This window comes from Trichosurus vulpecula, chromosome 2, assembly GCF_011100635.1.
Source record: "Trichosurus vulpecula isolate mTriVul1 chromosome 2, mTriVul1.pri, whole genome shotgun sequence".
Classification (NCBI taxonomy): domain Eukaryota; kingdom Metazoa; phylum Chordata; class Mammalia; order Diprotodontia; family Phalangeridae; genus Trichosurus; species Trichosurus vulpecula.
The window spans coordinates 207,195,911-207,214,791 of record NC_050574.1 but is presented as its reverse complement, the minus strand read 5'-3'; the positions used below and the strand labels follow the sequence as shown (position 1 = coordinate 207,214,791).

At 40.1% G+C, this 18,881-nt stretch overlaps 1 non-coding gene across 1 annotated transcript; it reads right to left on the bottom strand.

Annotated features, from left to right (window-relative positions):
• Positions 1-4,407: 4,407 nt before the first annotated feature.
• Positions 4,408-4,479, bottom strand: TRNAA-CGC. The gene has a single exon. It is a non-coding gene; the product is annotated as a tRNA-Ala (tRNA).
• Between the last annotated feature and the right edge of the window lie 14,402 nt (positions 4,480-18,881).

Genomic DNA, 18,881 nt, shown 5'->3' with positions numbered 1-18,881 from the left:
ATTTATACACACACACATATATATAATGCTATACATACCACATACACACACACACATACACACACGTATTCTCTTTCTCAGTCTCTCTGTTTCTCTACATAGTATACTGTGGACATGAGCTCTGTAATGCTTGTACTAACTGATTAAATATGCTAGAGCTTCCCTTTTTCACAAGGGAACCAGACAATGGAGTAGCACAACAACTAGCTGATCAGCAAGGCTTCTGCTGCCCAGGGATGCTTGACATACCAATAATCCTTTTGAAAGTAAACTTTAGCTGGACTGGGAGATGCTTGCAATAGCTGAAATCATTCTTGACCAACTCAGAGACAAAAGCAAATATCTTGCTTTCTGACTTATCAAAAGAGCAACAATCCTCCTCCTTTCTGATTTATTGTACTTACAGATATCTTCTCCCTAGACTCCCACTTCCCACCTGACTTGCCAATTTGCTGTATTTCTCCTTTAACCCTGACTTAGCCATAAATACCTCAAAAAGACCAAAATATCTCAAATATGTAGAAATACCTTATCCTTTCTCACTCCCCTTTGAGCACATGAGGCCATTGTCTCACTGCTCCAGCTTGCAAGCTTCTTCTTCTCAGACAACAAATGCAGTTATGATCTTTGTAAACTGCGATCGTACCCTGGTTCATCCCAGGTCCCTTTTTTGGACCTGGAGTTTCTTCTGTTTTAGCATTTCACAGGGATTTTTATTTTAATAATACACACACAGATATACATATATGTGTATCTATCTATCTATAACACATACAGGATAAATTGGGGGTAATCTTGGAGGGAAGTCAGGAAAATCAAGGAAGACCAGGAAAGGCTTTTTTCAGAAGCTAGGACTTTAGTTGAGACTTGAAGGAAGCCAAGGGAACCAGGAAGCAGAGATGAGGAGGGAGAAAATTCCAGGCATGAAGGACAGCCAGGGAAAATATATGAAATCCAGAGATAGAGTGTCCTGTTCAAGAACAGCAAGGAGGTTAGTGTCACTGGATTACTGAGGAGAGAGAGGTGTAAGAGGACTGAAAGGGGTCATTTTATGAGGATTTTATATTTGATCCTGGAGATGATAGGGACCCACAAGAGTTTATTGACTAGGGAGGTGACATAGTCAATAGCCAAGGAGTAAAGAGATTAGGGCCTTCAATGTGGGTGGCATAGTGGTATGAGAAATGTGCTCACTCTAGAAAGAATGATACTGGTTGTGAAGCCAGGAAAAGTCTCATTTTATTTTATATTTACTCTACATTCTAGTGAATGGGTAGCTCCCTAATGGAGTATGCTTCCTCAGACAAATGTAATGCTTTTTATGCTGTTCACAATTCAAATTTCCCCTCTTGCTCCCCATTGGGATGCAGCCTCCTGAATGGCCCACTTCATATTCTCTTACTCGATATGTTCCCGCTCAAACAGCACGTTAAAGATGCATCCAAGCTTCTGACCTTTGACCTGATCTGGAGCCTGGTTCTGCTAGGTCACAGCTCTGATTGGAACCAGTCACCTCTGACTCCCATTCTGTTATCACTCAAAGCTGGGAATACTTTTAATCCTGTAGAAACAATTCCTTCTTTTGTTTCTTACAGTGGCAATGTCAGAAGAGACAAGAGGACCTTTAGGAGACATGTTACAAATGACAGCTATTCTTGCAATTTCTGCCCCCTGCCCAATGTATCATATGGGAGAAATGGGAGATCTTATGATTGTTTTAATCAGATTTATGTGAAATCAACCATTACATTTAGGATTAAAAAAAAAACACTCTAACTTCTCCATACAAATCCACTTTACTGCAATTGTCCACATAATTCAGACCACAACCATACCAAAAAAAGAAAAAGAAAAAAGAAAACCCTACAAAAATCCTTCCACCTGATTTTTGTGTGTATCCATTCCTAATACTTGGAAAATCTTACCATCAGATCATTATCCATCTAGCTGACCTCTCAAAGTCTAGCTCAAATCCTACCAACTTGGAGAGGCCTTCTCTGATTCTACAAGAAGGAATTAACATTCTTTCCTTCTCCAAAAAAAACCCACAAACCTTTGTTTATGCTACTCATGCATTCTCTATGCATCGCATTTCATTTTGTATTAATAATAAGTTAATTGTTTCAGCCCACTTGAGTGAATATAGGTATACCAGCAAATAACTGATTGGTGATTATGAACATTTTTTTAATCACTTACCTGACAGAGATAGGTGACCCATCTTCTCTTCTTTCTTAAGATCATAGAGTTAGAGTCAGAGGGAAATTTAGAGGCCATCTAGTCCATCTTTCCTTATATTATAGGTGAGGAAAGGGGGGCCCCAAGAGGTTACATCTCATCCAGGCCATAAGCCAGATAGGTTCTCTGATTCCCAAGACATAGAACTTTCCACTGGCTGCTTTTCTTGGACTACTTGCTGATCCTTCAAAATAGCACTCACTCTCCCACCTCTGTATTTTTGCACTGGCTTGTCCCCCATAGCTGGAAAACCCTTCCTTCAAGACTCAGCTGAAATCCCAGTTTTTGGAAGAGGCCCTGCCCTGCTCTTCCCCTTCTCCCTCTAATCTGAGACCAATACCTTCCATTTCCTCTGATATATCTTTTACGTAGCTAATTGTTTTCATGTTGTCTCCTCCCATCAGAATGTAAGCTCTTTGCAGGCAGTCTCTCTAGAGTTGCCTTTCTTTGATTGATCAAACAAGATGATATTCGTGAAAGACTTAAATTAGCATAGTGCCTGGCACATAGTAGGCACTATATAAACACTTATTCCCTTCCCCCTTCTCTGTTGCTCTCACACTTGGCACTAGGATTGGCATATTGTAATACATTTAATATGGTCTTATCATTAAGAATTAGAGCTGAATCTACCCTTTCTCCACTGAAAGGAAATGCAGGATTGAGAAAATGTAAAAAGCATATATTAAATGTTTACAATATGCCACGCATTGTACTAAGTGCTGGAGATTCAGAGAAGAGGGGAAAGCAGGAAAAGGAGGAAGGGTGGGGGAGAGAAAGGGAGAGAAGGGAGAGGGAGGGAGGCAAAGATGCAATGTAATTAAGACATGTAACTTCTGCTGTGGAGATTACAGTTTCATAGGGAATAGTTTGATTTTGGTTGGGGAGAGTGGGAAGAAAATAGACTTCTGTTAATTTTTTTTTAAATAAAATAGGGAGTTTGCTACAGATGTGGAATGCATTTTCAGATGAGATCACTGTATTGTTAGTTTTGCTCAGTTGTTTACTTTGTTACAAAAGACCACTCACAGAGTGAGGACAATCTGTAAATGTTTGTAATGGAAAAACAAAACACATCAATAATTTTTTTAAATTTGGTTTGCTTATGTATTTCTCCCTTGGTAATTTTATTTTTTATTTATTTTTTCCCTTGGTAATTATTATGAACTTCCAAATGCCACAGTTTTCCCATCCTCTTAAGCTCCTAAGGTCATTTAAAATACATTTCCAAAACGATTTGAATTATTTTCTTTTTTTTTTTAAATTATTTAGAGTACAACTGAAATTTTTTTTTTAGCTGTACTGCTGTTTCTGTGTGAGCTCAGGTCCTCTGCTAGATTGCAAGCATTTTGAGGGCAGGGACTTCTTATATTTATCACCATGTCTCCCTCAGGGCCTATCTTAGTGGTGTGCACTTAGGAAGCATTTACATATTGGTTTTATTGAGCTGAGAAAGGGAAAAGCTAGTTTTAAAATTATCTTAACTACTTGAGGATTCAGTACTTTTTATCTGAAAGCCACCTAATTCTCAGTTTGCTTCTTTTACTAAATATTTATTGCTTAACTACTCACAAAGGTCAAAAGAAATGAATGAAATATGAGCTTTGATGTGACTTCTCAATATATTTCTAATATTTTATTCCAGGAAAAAATAATTTCTATATTTTGATTTAATTTAGGTTTCCAACACAGACAACATTGACAACAGCAGTAACCAATAGAAATCAATTGTAGGACAGGCTGGATTGTATTCCTCCCCTACTAGACGAGCTTTGGGCAGCGGGCTCCACGTGGGCACGGGTGGTTCTCTGGTAGGATTCTCGCCCGCTTTGAGCTGTCTGGGTTCGATTCCTGGTCCATAAAGTCGAAATGCTTTAACTTTATAAAACAACCGTTTTTTTTATGAAAGACTATATGGCGCTACTTCAAGTGCTAGACTTGAGAGCTGATTTTTTTTTGCGATTGATAGGGCAATGCAAAGTTAACTCTTTCTTTTTTTTACTTCTGTTTGGCAGCCGCCGGCCATCTTATTTTATTTCTATTTGACTCTTTCTCTATTTACAAGCTATGAAATCTTTCATAAAGAGCGGAAAGAAATCCGTTTCAGTATTTCCGATTTTGCCGTTAAAAACAGTGACCATCAGAAAAAAATCGAAAAGTTCAGCTTTCTGGAGATGCCGGGGATTGAACCCGGGACCTCACACATGCGAAGCGCGCGCTCTACCACTGAGCTACATCCCCCAGCTACCACGAGTTTCTCCTCTCTGGGTATTCATTCGTTCTGTGACAGGAACGCCTTCCGTGTGATCGCATAAAATTGGTGTCTCAGGCTTACTCCGTACCCCGAAGTACGATGGCTCCCCTCCCCCACATGTACGTGAGCTGTTGACTCCGGGGGCTCCTCCATCTGTGGGGCTAAGGGAGGGTTCGCGGGCACGCGGAGAGGCGGGAGGCGCACGCCCGGGGCCTCCGCGGCCGCGGGAGCCCCGGTGTGGACAAGCAATGTGTCCTGGCTTCGTGGGGAGTTGGGGCTGGTGGAAAGGTGCGCTCACCACTGCTGGATCTTCTCTACTTGCGTTTCATCGCTGTTACTCCGTCCCATTTTCAAGGGGGAGGGGAAAGGGTAATATGTGTGAAAATGCCCGGGGCGGGGAGGAGGCTTTTTTGCGCCCGGAGTCTCAGAGGCCCCCAAGGCTCCCAGGCCCTGTGTTCTGGATCCCAGGTACCAGCCTGCCCAAAGGGATATATTGATTCCTGGCCCAGCAGAGGGGTTTCCAGGGGTCAGCACCTTTTCCAGCTTTTGAAGTCTCCAAGACATAATAAAAATTAGGGTTCATGAAAACACAGTATGTATGGCAGCAAAAAGGGAAAAGGTGAGACATACCTTTTTTTTTTTTTAGTGTATTAAAATGCTTTTCTGGATTACACTCTCTCCTCTCTCCCATCACCCCCCATGTAATTGCATTGCAGTTTTAATGCATCCATTGCAAGCCCGGGAAAACCATTCAAATTCCCTTGTCCCATTGTTGCCCTGATAAATTTGAAGGCTCCTTGGAGTAAGGGGCCCAGCTAGGTTACCCTCCTGGCATCCCTTCTGATGAACCTGGGCCAGGGCCTGGTCCCTGTAAAGCAGAGGATCCAGATGCACCTTACACAGTGCTTGGCACATAATGAATGCTTAGTAAATAATAACTATCATTGCTACTGTTGGTACCATCAAGAATCCTACTCTCATGCCCATCTTCTCTGGCCTCTATGTCTCCAGTCAACCACACCTGCTTTAATAGCTAGATTTGGATTCAGAGAACAAGATTAAAAATTCTGGCTCTATTTAACGCCTGGCACTTATTGCCTTGGGCAAGTCACTTAACTTCCTCTGTACACCCAATTGTAAAATGAGAGAGAAGGCTCAACTAAATGATCTAACTTTGCTGTTGTTGTTTTGTTTTAGCTCTGAATCTGGATATCCTGTGATGTACAACAGATCCACAAATAACCCAAAAAGCTTTTGGTAAAGAAATCTGCACTATCCTTTAAATGTGGAAAAGTTGGCATTCTCTCTACTCTCCCTCATTATATTTGCCTTTCTACTTTACTAGCAAAGGACTTGAACCAGGCCAAGGTCTTAGGTTTGATAAACGCAGAAACAGTTCAGAATATACTTCTAAAGGTTGAGGCCTAAAGTTTATTTTACTGCAAATGATTAAAAATCCTGTAGCATATTTCTATGACAAAAATGTTACATTATTCTACTAAACACAAATCTTGGTTTCCAAGATTATATGTTGACTAAAACACATATACATATGCCCATTAATGACAGTATTAGATTAATACTCTTAACTTCTTGTGATAAGGAGAGCCCAAGATAACACAGATGAAATAAATGAACAGAAAATCCACCAACTTCATTTTGCCCCAAACTTTCTCTCCCAATCAGTACATCAGGACCATCCAGAATGGAAATAGAGTAGATGAAATGTGTGTTTTGGCCCAGGTCTTTTATAATGCCCTTTGCCTCAGGGCTGCCAGTACCATCCAGCTGCCCAAAGAACCCTACCCTGGTGCTCATCTCTGGGCTTACCTTTTCCAGCTTATAGCTTCAGAGCACTTCTGAACACCATATCCAAACCATCTTTTTTCTCAAAATAAAGCTACCCCACATTCCTTTTTATTAAAGCTCCATTCCCAGAAACCTGATGGCTAATTAACACAATAAACTAATTCTTGTTGAGATGTTAATGTGTTACCCCTCCCAGGTATTAGAAAATTGACTTAAAGGGTCAGAACTAGAATTATTGAGGTAGGCCCTTGGGACAATTTATAACATTCCAAGTGAGTTCTGGTTTCCCAGCAATCTAATCACCCTTGGGCTTTTGGGACACTGCCTCGGTGGGGAAGTCTTGCTACTCTAGTTGGTAACTGCTTTTTCCCCCTCCCCAGCTCCCCAAACCCAACCCAGACGAATCACTTACAAAACCATTTTTGTATGCCCAGCTCCTATTTCCGAGGTTCCATTAGTACAAAAATTCTGTATTCTGCCTTTAAGAACAGATAACAAACCGTAAAATGCTCTTTTTATTTTCCTCTCACCTTTCTAGCACCTGGTAGAGGTAACTACCTGGGCTTCAGTTGGACTGAATGACCTCTAAGATCCTTTTCCCCACCCTCCCACCTCAAATCCAATGATCCTATTAAGTGAAATAGCCAGAAGGCAGGAAGCCAAAGAATAAAGTAGAAAAAGTTAAAAATCTGTGTAATCCATAAATGGGGAATTTTCTAAAGTTGACTGTCTGCTCTGATAATTTACATGTTATTTAAATAGAGTTTATAATAAGATTTTGCTCAAGAGAACAAACCATGTGCTGATTTGAAGTGTTCTTCCCCTGTTTGAGGGGCTTTCATATGGACAAAGGTTCACTTTCATTCCTTATTTTGGGTTGCTCTGCAGGGCAAAATAATCAATTGGCCAAGTAACAGGAAGGTATCTTCCATAGAAGAGCATCTTATCAGTTACATAGTTCTAACAATAGATTGGGCAGCTAGATGGGGCAGTAGAGTTCCAGGCCTGGAGTCAGGAAGATCTGAGTTCAAATTTGGCCGGGACACGTACTGGCTCTGTGACCTTGGACAAGTTCCTTAACCCTCTTTAGGTCAGTTTCCTCATCTGTAAAATGAGCTGGAGAAGGAAACCACTCCAGAATCTTTGCCAAGAAAATCCCAAATGGAATCACAAAGAATCAGATACGACTGAACAGCAATCGCTTGGGCTGTCTAGCGTTTGATACTGTTAACCCCCTTTTCTTCTTGGCTTCTCATTCTTCCCTAGGTGTCCATGACACTGCTATCTCCTGGCTCTCCTTCCTTCTTAGCCTTTGTGCAGGTGACTTTCTAATCTATATTCAGCTCTAATCTCTTCTCTGAACTCCAGTCCTGCAACATCAATTGCCTATGAGACACTGAAATTCACCTAAATGTTCTGCAGGCACATGGATGGATTTTGCCCTTTTTTTGCACTTAGGACAGTGCCTGGAACATAGAAGACACTAAATGAATGATGGTTGACTTACTGACTGACTGATCTCAAACCAACATGTTGAAAACAGTTCCCATGTTTTTGCCCCAAATCCTCCTTTCTTTCAAGCTTTCCTATTTGTTTTGAGGTCATCAACATTCTTCTAGTCACTGAAGTTTGGGGTCTTCTTCTTTCTTCCTTACTCCTCACTTCCAATGAGTTGGCAAGTCTGGATTCTGCCTCCACAATATATTCCACATCCTCCCCTTCACCTTCATTCTCCTGGTTCAAGCCTTTATCACCTCCAATCTGGACTATTGTAATAGCCTCCTAATCGTTTCAAGCAGTTTCATGTTTTCTATATAGTTTGTCTTTAGAGATAACTAGGTGGTGGTAGATAGAGCACTGGATTTGTAGTCAGGAATAACTCCATTTGTAGTCAGGAATAACTCCATTTGAAGTCTACCTCAGACACACCTAGCCATGTGACTCTGGGGAAGTCACAGCCTCTCAGCCTCAATTTCCTCATCTGAAAAAGAGGTGATAGTACCTATCCACAGGGATGTTGTGAAGATCAAATGAGATTGTGTGTATAATGTATAAATATATAAATGTATATATACATATATATGTATGTGTGTATATATATGTGTGTGTGTGTGTGTGTGTGTGTGTGTGTATACACACACACACAATGTTGTTGTGTTTGTCCTTGGTTCTCAAAGAGGACTATGCCATCAGGGAAATGATGACATAACTGGCAGTTGACTTTGATTTGAGCGAGGGAGGGCCATGCAAGGTAACTAGCCTCACTTTCTCCTCCAGAGCCAGCTGGGTCTGGTGGCCAGATATTCATCAGGATAACTGGAGATGGTCCAGGATGCACTGGGTGACCTTATATATATATATATATATATATATATATATATATATATATATATATATATATATATATATATATATATATTTATAATGTTTCCCAAACCTTGAAACACTATATGAACATTAACTATTATTTAATCTTCTATATGCATGTTGTTCCCTTCCCTCTCCCCAACTAAAACATAATCTACTATACTTGAGATCAGGTACCACTTAATAATTTTTTCTATTTGTATTCCCAGTACTGAGCACAGTGATTGGCACATACAGGTCACACACATAGTAATTAGTAGAGATGGAATTCAAACAACTTCTTATGTATTTCATAGAAAGTAATTTCTGATAGATGGGTACTAGCAACTCTTAGTATCAGAATAGGCTTCCTGTAGGACGTAGTAGGTCAACTGAGCTTTCAAGGAAGTTGGGTAGAGGTGAGCACATTCCAGAACTAGGGAGTTGGGCAGGATTTGCAATTTATGCAAAGGCATGGAAGTTCATATGCTAGAAACAGCAAGTACGCCTATTTGGCGTGAATAAAATATATGATGGGGAGCAAGGTGAAATCTGTTTGGAAAGATAGGTTTGAGCCAAATTGTGAAGGGCTTTAATTACCAAACAGAAGAGTTTTTATTTTGTGGTAAAGACAAGAGGGAGCCACTGGAGTTTCTTGACCAGGGGAATGACATGGTCAGAGAGGAGTTTTAAGGATCATCAATTTGGCAACAGTGAGAAGGATGTTTTGGAGTGGTGAGAGAGAGGAGGCAGGAAGAACAGTTAGAAGGATTCAGACTCAGGTTCTTAAACTTCTGATGTATTCCATGACACCATCCTGCTTTGCAAGCTAGAAGGCTCCAACATCACTGGAAGTCATTTAGTGAAGAAGGCAGGATAACCTATTCCTTGGGCTAGAGTTAATAACTAGATGACACCTGAGGTAACTTCCAACTGTAGCATTCAATAGTTCTATGGATTAATTTATTACAATATAAACCACTCTGAACCCAAATTTCAATTTAAAAAATCATGAATGGCTCCATCCTAGGCAGGAATATTTAAATCAATCATTTTAAAGTCATCCTGAATGGCTATACCTCATGCAACTCAGTCACATTCCTCTTAATTCTAAGTGCTGGGGACCCACATGTGCAAAAATATTTATAGCCGCTCTTTTCATGGTTACAAAGAACTGGATATTGAGGGGATACCCATCAATTGGGAAATGGCTGAATGAGTGGTATTTGAAAGTAATGGAATACTATTGTGCTATAAGAAATGATGAAGGGGATTGGTTCAGAAAAACCTGGGAAGACTTGTATGAACTGATGCAAAGTGAAGTGAACAAAACCAGACCAATCTGCAGAGTAACAGCAATATTGTAAAGATGATCAACTATCCACCTCCAGAAAGAGAACTGATGGATTCAAAATGCAGATTGAAGCATTTTTTTCTCCTTTCTTTTTTCTTTTTGTTCCAGAATGTGGCTAATGCAGAAATTTGTTTTGCATGATTTCATATTTGTAATGGGTTTCATATTTGCCTTCTCAATGGGTGGGAAAGGACAGAGTGGAGGGGAATCTGGAACTGAAAATAAAATAAATTTGAATATAATTTTTAAAAATTCTAGTTGTTGGGCCTAGAGCCAGTATTCTTCAAGAACAGAAATTCTTTATTCCCAATGGTTTTTCTGGCATAGAACTCTTTTCCACTCCCAAAGGCATTCCTTGTATAATAGGGGTTTGAGAACTGACTGGCATCCTGAGATTTGTAATTTTGGCTGACAAGAATCCCCTTTCAGCCTTGGGAATTATTTGGGACCATTTTGACCTTAGAACCAGAAAGCAAACTTAAATTACACCTGAGAGTTCTTAAAGCAATGAACCAGCCTATGAAAAATGAAAGGAAGGGGAACTTCAAGAGCTGAGTAGCAGTTGTAGATACACAGTAACTCCAGGAGGTAAGGAGATGAGCCAGAAAGACTTGGTGGTATAGCAGCAACAGGTCAAAGGAGAAACTGAAAGAAGAAAGTTAAAAGGCTGAGGTAGTGAAGAAAAGGGAGAGATAGAACAGAGCTATCCAGCTGCTCTCAGAGCAGTCAACAGTCAATAAGTATTAGGCATCTTACTATGTGCTAGGCATTATGATAAGCACTGGGGATACAAAGGCAAACAGACAGACATTGGGCTGAAACTGGAGGTTGTATTCACATCTCCAAGGATTAAATGGAGTCCCTCTTCTTCTGCCCCTCTCCTCCAAGTCTGTTCTTTATCCAACTTTCTATATATACACTGTAATATACATTCTGCTTGCCTAAATTTTTCCTGCTTCCTGTATTTTTCCTCGACAAAGAGATGTCAAGGGTTAACTAGAAATGAACGTAAATTTATATTAGGACAAAGAGCCAAACTTCTGCTCAATGTAACAGTTTTCCTTAACTGGAGGCTCTGAGCTATTGTGATTATTAGACTACTAATTTTTTCATCCAATGTAAACTCCACAAAACATAAGGGGTGAGATGAGAGAATGGGAGGGGACTGGGGGAGGAACCCAAGGACTAGCATATTGCCCCTAGGCTAAAAAGCACGCTAATTTTTGTAACTGGGTAGGGCTGATTAAACATCTAGATTGAAAATGAAATAAGGAGAAGACAGTGGCCCAAGAAAAGATTTCTTCATGCCACCCCTCCCAGGAGGAGATAGACTCTGTGGGGGAATGGGGAGGAAGGAATAGAAAGGATTGGGTATATAACTCCAATGGTATTATATAGAGTAAAGCAGAGAAAAAACTGCCTGGCCACTTCCAGGTGCTGTGGTCTCAACTGTATGCAGTAGCCAAGGATAGACTGCATACGCATTTTGTGTATTTGTATAATACTTTATTTGGGGCCAGCCTCAGGCAAAATTGTGAATCAGGAAAATTTTGTTCCTGGCCCATGGCCTCTCCTTTCTCGAACCTTCTCCTTTTGGTGCCTCTCCCCGCCCCAGGCACCTAAGTATCTTTATGCTGCCTCTTGCATACTTGGTGTCTCCTAGGCAACCCTTCAAGTTCCAGATATACCAGTCCTGCTCCCTTTCCCAGGTTTTCCCCATCCTTTTCCCCAACACCAAAGAATACTTATTTATCCTGAGTCCCTCCCAACCCCCCCAGGGCTTGGCTAGGCCAATCTGAAAAAAATATTTCATGGTAATACTGTAAAAAGGGCAGCTAGTTGGCGTAACGGAGAGAGCTCCAGGAGTTCAAATCTGGACTCCGACACTTACTGTATGTGACCCTGGGCAAGTCACTTTTAACCCTATTTATCTCATTTGTAACATGAACTGGAGGAGGTAATGGCAAACCACTCTAGTATCTTTGTCAAGAAAATCCCACATGGGATTATGAAGAATCGATATGACAGAACAACAAAAAATACTTTAAAAGCTGAAAACAGCCTAATGTGGTACCACTTTTAGAAATGTTAGTATTTCCTCATCCCAAAGGAATGATTCTCTAAAAGTAGAATTTGAGACACAAAACCAAATAGTGCAAGAGGTATATTTTGGCAGGAAATCCCACCTGAATCTCAACATCTTTATCAGATCCCAGAATCTATTGCCATTGTCCCATGTCATGGGATCTGAATAAGTGAAGCAAGTCTCTGAGGTGGGCACTTCTCTAGTTGTGCAAACACCAGCTGGAAACAATTTATCATTCCTCAAATTGTCTTAGATCTTTTTGTTGGATATTTCCTTGTCCTTATCACTTCTCCTACTAGATTGCAAACTCCTTGAAGTCATGGACATAGAATCATTGGATTCAGAAGTGACCTTAGGAATTATCTGGGCAAGGCATTCTTGACCCATGAACTTTTAAGAAATATAGGTGATGTCCTTTGTGAGCTAGTATGTTTTATTTCATGCACTTCAAAACAGTAGTCTAAAAAGGGGCTGATAGAGTTCAGCAGACTGCCAAACACACAGAAAAAGGTTAAGAAATTCTCATCTAATTCATATCCTTCATTTTGAAGATTAGAAACTGAGGCCTCTTTAGAGAAGTAAGGTAACTTGCCCAATGTCACAATGTTGGAGGAGACAATCTAGGTTTAAACCCATGTCATGTCATTTTTTATCTTTGTTTTACTCCGGTGCTTTCTGCCATAGTAGCAAATGTTTTTGTTTTTGTTTTTAAGCTGTTAAGTTGAATTTCTACCTCACCCTCCAGAAATCATGGATAAAATCAGTGACTATTAGATCACACTACTTGCTGAGTTACCAGCGGTTACAAAGACTACTGGTACATGGAGAGAGTTCATGAGGGGAGTAGAAAGAGGGTCTTCTCCTCTTGGCATCCAGAAAAGTGTTTGTGCCCTCCTGGATGAGAAAGGGAGGAAAGGGATGAATTGGTTTACATGATATGCCATAAAACTTATAGCTCTTTCAATTACATCACTTTGCTCGTCAGGGTCATAATTATTAGAAATACTCGTCACTGTAGTTAATTATTATTAATAACCACCCTGAGGGTCAAGGTGGTGCATTTGCAAAAAACTGCTAGGTTTATTCTATTCAAGATTCAACCATAAACTACCTTGTTGTCCAAAGACCAACCTGGCTAAATTCTGGGAAGCTGGTTGGCCTCTGATGAATTTATCATCCGCAATAATGTTCTAAGGCTATCTCTTTAATCATAGAGAGATAACATCTTGTTTCTGGTTCAGTAAAGGGAAAACCAGTTTAGCCATGTCAATTACATCTCTACTCCAGGGCTTTAAGGATACACTAAGGTATCCTTTTCTTTCTTTCTTTCTTTCTTTTTTTTTTTTTGAGTTTTTGATTAAAGGGCCATCCCTTCATTAACTTCTTAAAGAGGCCTATTCACTGAATGGGTGCTACTTCACTCAAAGTGAGAACCTGAAAAGACCTTAGCCTGAAAGGGCCAGGGTCTCAATGCATCCTGGGCCATCTCTAGTCATCCTGGTGAATATCAAGTCACTAGATCCAGCTGGCTCTGCAGGAGAAAGTGAGGCTGGTGACCTTGCACAGCCCTCCCTCACTCAAATCAAAGTCAACTTCAAGTCATATCATCACTTACCTGATGTCATGGTCCTCTCAGGATAAACACAACAACAACAACAAGAAGGAAGTATCCCTTCTCTCAATCCCCCATTCTGGGTGTGTGCCCTTTCTCCACCATTAGCCACCAGTGACTAGTGCCACAATTCCATTTAACCAATTAACATAAATTAGCCTTTACCAAAGGGTATTTACTTTGAAGATAAAGCAGGAACAGAAGTACTAATGTTTTCCCCAAACAATTTGGGGGCACGTTCTACCCTGATAACACCCTGAGAATGGGCTAAGACTTAACATACTTTCTACTTAGCATTGATTCCATCAAGTTCACATCCAGATGTGGCATGATTGTAAGATGAGTCTTCATTGCAGCTACCACTGGGAAGTTTTCTGAGGTTTTTCTCTTGCTCCTCAGGGTTTTACTGCTGTGTTATCAGATTGAGACTACTTACAGAATATGTAGCCTGCTCCAAAGTCTCCCCAAGATACTTCAATATATCATCCTGATTCTTCTAGAAGCAAGCTTCCCAGTCTTTTCCATCAGTAGCACTCTGCCCATGCTTACGAGGACTGGGCTCAGTGTCCAGTCCCTCATTACAAAAGTAATTAAACTTTAGCATTTATCAGACACCGGTGGTAAGCTAAACGCTACCCAGATGGACATGCGTTTCAAACAAGTAAAATTTTAGTCAGTGGTCATAAATAGATGGAAAAAGATGGCGATGTACTTAGAAGAGAACATATCATAAGAAGAAAGAAGTTATTACCAGCATTTTACCCCAGAGTACATTGCGGGTCAGGGAAGCTAGATGGTGCTGTGGATAGAGTGATAGGAGGAGGAGAGAGGGTGAGATACAGGGGGAAATCTAGGCAATATAAAAACAAAAATATTCCAGTGAGAATCTTTTTTTTTTTAAGAGTAAGAGGTACGTTGCTTTACAGCAATAAGAAAAAAACATGAGCTCTTGATGCTGAGGTAACACATACTCTTCATGCTTCATATAAGACAAAGGAAGCTATGTCCACAAGAAATAATGCTATATGCTTGCTGAATGTACTTTCCATGCTATTGTTAAATTACCTTTTTTGTTAAATGTTTGCAAAAAAAAAAATATAAGCTGTGTTTCTATTCAAGTACACATGCTCAATAATTAGAAGAGTTATTCATTCTGATTCTTTCTCTAGGCCATGCAGGAGAGCCAAGGCCATATAAAAAAGTCATTTACATGCCTTCAGAAAATATTACCCAAAGAAGCACAGTCATGCCATGAGAAGCACCATTTGAATTACACAATAATTTGAAAATACAGACACTTGGGCCAATGATACCATTAATTGAACCCAGTTCTGGCAATTTTGAGTCATTCATTCAAGCCAGGGAGAGAAAGGGTAGTAGTCCATATAACAGCACTCTTCTGTTACCTTCCTCCTAAATAGTATTTGCAGAATGAGGCTGAAGACTGATGTAGCATAAGAAAACACCCCCTTTCTTTCCCTTTTATATGCTAATGTAATTAGTTGTCAGGAGGAGATGGATAGGAAGAGGATGCTAACTGTTGCTATCTCCTTTAAGAACTGAGGCTTAGTGTACTCAAAAGAAGAGAATACTTATGGAATTAACTTACAGAGAAGACCTCAGCACCACTGAAGGCCCCACTAGTGTAAGGGAAGCCAGAATTAAGGGGTAAATTATTGTTCCTCTTAATTACATTTCAGACAGAGGTAGCTGGGCTTCGGACAAGAGCCCAACCCTCCATGGAGTCCTACATCTTGTCTTGAGAGCCTGAGAGGAGAGGCAGGAAGCACCATGAGAGGGTACTGAACTTACCCAAGGGACCTAATTTGCTCATAGCTTCTGTAGGCAGAAGGTGAAACATGTATATGTTTAAAGGGACCAGGCAGGACTGTTATAAGGCAATGATTCTTTTACTCTAAATGAGTGAATTTAACTCTTTTAACCTGTGCTACAAAAATCACAACCATTCTCCCTAGAAATTCTTCCAATCATTTCAAACCTCTCTTCTTTCAAAATGACCATATCAAAGTCTCTGTCTTTTAAGCAACCAGGTATGACAATTCATCATAGTGTATATTGGAAAGCACACTCATTTCCCCCAAATCCTCCCCTCTTCCTATCTACCCTATTGCTGTCAAGGGCTCCACTATCCTTCCCATCACCCACCAGGGCTTGCAACCTATGTATCATCCTCAACTCCCCTCAATCTCTCTCAACCTCTATATCCAATCTGTTACTAAGACCTGTCAATTCTACTACCTTCAGTACATCTCTCCTATATTCCCCTTTGTCTTCTCTGACACTGTCACCACCCTGGTGCATCACTTCTGGACTATTTCCAAATCCCTCTGGTTGTTCTCCCTGCCTCAAACCTCTCTCCAATCTAGTCTGTCCTCTATTCAGCCGTCAAATTGATTTTTGTTTCAATAAGCTTCAGTTACTTATTACTATCTCCATGTGTATATACATGTACATGTCTGAATTTTACATACAGGTGTGTGTGTGTGTGTAAAATATAAAATCCTCCTATAACCTCTTTAGTGGATAGAGAACTGGGCTCAGAGTCAGGAAGACCTGAGTTCAGTTGTGACCTCTGACCCTTGCTATGTGACCCATGGCACGTCATTTAACTTCTCCACTATAAAATGTGGGTAATAATAGCTCCTGTCTCACAGGGTTGTTGTGAGGATCAAGTGAAATATTTCTAAAGTACTTAGTGTTGTGTCTGGCACATAGTTCATGCTTAATCAATGCTTCTTTCCTTTCCAGTCTCTTTACAACCTATTTCTCTCTATTACTCTGTAATCCAGTGACACTGACCTCTCACAAGATATTCTCTTTTATTTTTGTTTTGTTTTGTTTTTGTTCTTTTGGAGGGGGAAGGCAGGGCATTTGGGGTTAAGTGACTTGCCCAAAGTCACACAGCTAGTAAGTGTGTCAAGTGTCTGAGGCCGGATTTGAACATCCTGATTCCAAGGCCGGTGCTCTTCTCACTGCACCACCTAGCTGCCCCCACTCTCTTTTAACTCTGGATATTTCTACTGGATGTCCCCTTCTTGGCTTTCCTGGCTTCCTTCAGCTCCCAGCTAAATCTCTTCTTCCTTTCCAAATTCCCCTTAATGCTAGTACTTTCCCTCTACAATTATATCCAGTTTGTTCTGTCTATATCTTTTCTGCAAACAGTTTTTTTCTTTTTACAAGCTCTCTCCCCTATTAGCCTGTGAGCTTCTTGAGAGAAGGAACTAGTTTTTTGCCTTTTTCTGTACCCAGACAGTGCCTGGCCTGTAACAGGCACTTAATAAATGCTTGTTGACTTGACTAATATACTTTTCATGTGGAGCATTCTTATTTGGGTTGACTGTACTCAAGGGAAGACATTTTGGTCTTGGCTATCAGAGCGCAAATCATTTTCTCATTGATGGAAAATTAAGAATTCCATCCAAATTACCATAAATGAATTGATAATTACTGAGTTTATGTATTAGCCTAGTTTTTTTTTAACTTCTGATCATCAGGTTTGGATGTGAAATTCAAATCAATTTAGCTATTAATAATAGGTAGCATTACTATAGCACTTTAAGGTTTTCTAAGCCCTTTACATATGTTGTTACCCTATTCAATCGTCAAAAAATCTCTGTGAGGTAGGTACATACTACCGTTATTCCTTTCTTGAGCAGATGAAGCAAATGTTTGAGAGAGTTTTAGTGTTTTGCCCGGGTCACTCAGTTATGCAGGATTTGAATTTAGGTCTTCCTGACTCCAAGTCCAGGATTACAGACCTAATTACTGGTTTAGGAGATGCAGTAAAAGAGAGTTAGGTTCTAGTCATCCTGGTAGTCATAATAAACGATCCCCATGTACCGGCTGTCAAAAAAATTCTTAGCATAGTTTTAAGCTTTGATAGATTAAGGCACTTTAAAATTTACCTAATTATTTGATCCTCACGCCAACTCTAAGAAGAAAGTGTTGGTATTGTCCCCATTGTGCAGATGAGGAAATTGTGTTTGAGATTAGATGAGTTGCCCAAGGCACAAAGTAAGAGTCTGGGTCTGGATTCAAACTCAGGTTTATCTATTCACTAATACAAGGCTACCTTAAAAACGAGTAAAGATAATGGTTCTTATCCATAGCCATTATAAAGAGAGCTTCCTTTGAACACCTTAAGAAAAAAGCAAAATTGTGGCATTCAGAGCCCAAAGGAGTCAGAGGGGAAAAAAATCCTTCACTCCTTTATATCTTTGGAGACTTTCCCCCTCCAGCCAGTGGCCTCAGGTAATGCAGATTTCTTGCATATGTGTAAAAGAGCTGAATAGGAAAAGGGCTATAGTGAGAACTCAGCATTGAGTGTCGCATCACCTGTAGATCTGTGATCTTATCAGTGTGGACATTCCTTCTCATCTTGTACATTTGTCTCCTATTCCACTTCCTGGGAGAGTTTAAATGACAGATAGGTAAGAAGCAGAACTCCTGGAGTACTACAAACACATAAACTGTGAATGAACTGGTCTTTCTCCTGGCTTGAATGGTAGGATTCTCTGCTTTTCCCAGCCTTTGGAAGTGGGGAGGCAGGAGGAGCAAGACAGCAGGCTAGAGAGAGAATCAAGAACCTTCTTCATATTCCCCAAGTGGCTGCTTGTTGTTCTTTTGCTATTTTGCATTCCTTAGGAAAGCATCATCGATGCAACAGAATGGATCAAAAAATGAGGGAACTTCTGGCAGACAGTTACTTAAAAATTTAATAATATCTTTTGTTTTGACATTACATTTCCTTTTTTCTCATTGCGCCATCCCGTATAACTCTTTTTTTTTCTGAGAAAAGGAGGGGAAAAATCAGCAAAACAAATCAATTCAACAGCGACAACAACAAAACCTAACAATAATACATGCAATATTCCACTCATGGATCACCCACCTCTGGAAAGGAGTGTGGAGAGGTCAAATTATTACTTTATTGCTACCTTATTTTAATACATTTGGATATCTTTTGTTTTAGATCACTTAAATTTCCTCTCTATTCTTCCCTTTCCTGCTCTCATAAAGCCATCCCATAATGAATAATATTTTAAATGAAAAAATTCAGCAAAATCAATCAATACAGCAAAAAAATCTGACTGTATATATATACATATATGTATATGTCGCTCCATACCCGCAAATCACACGTTTCTGCACAAGTGGACAG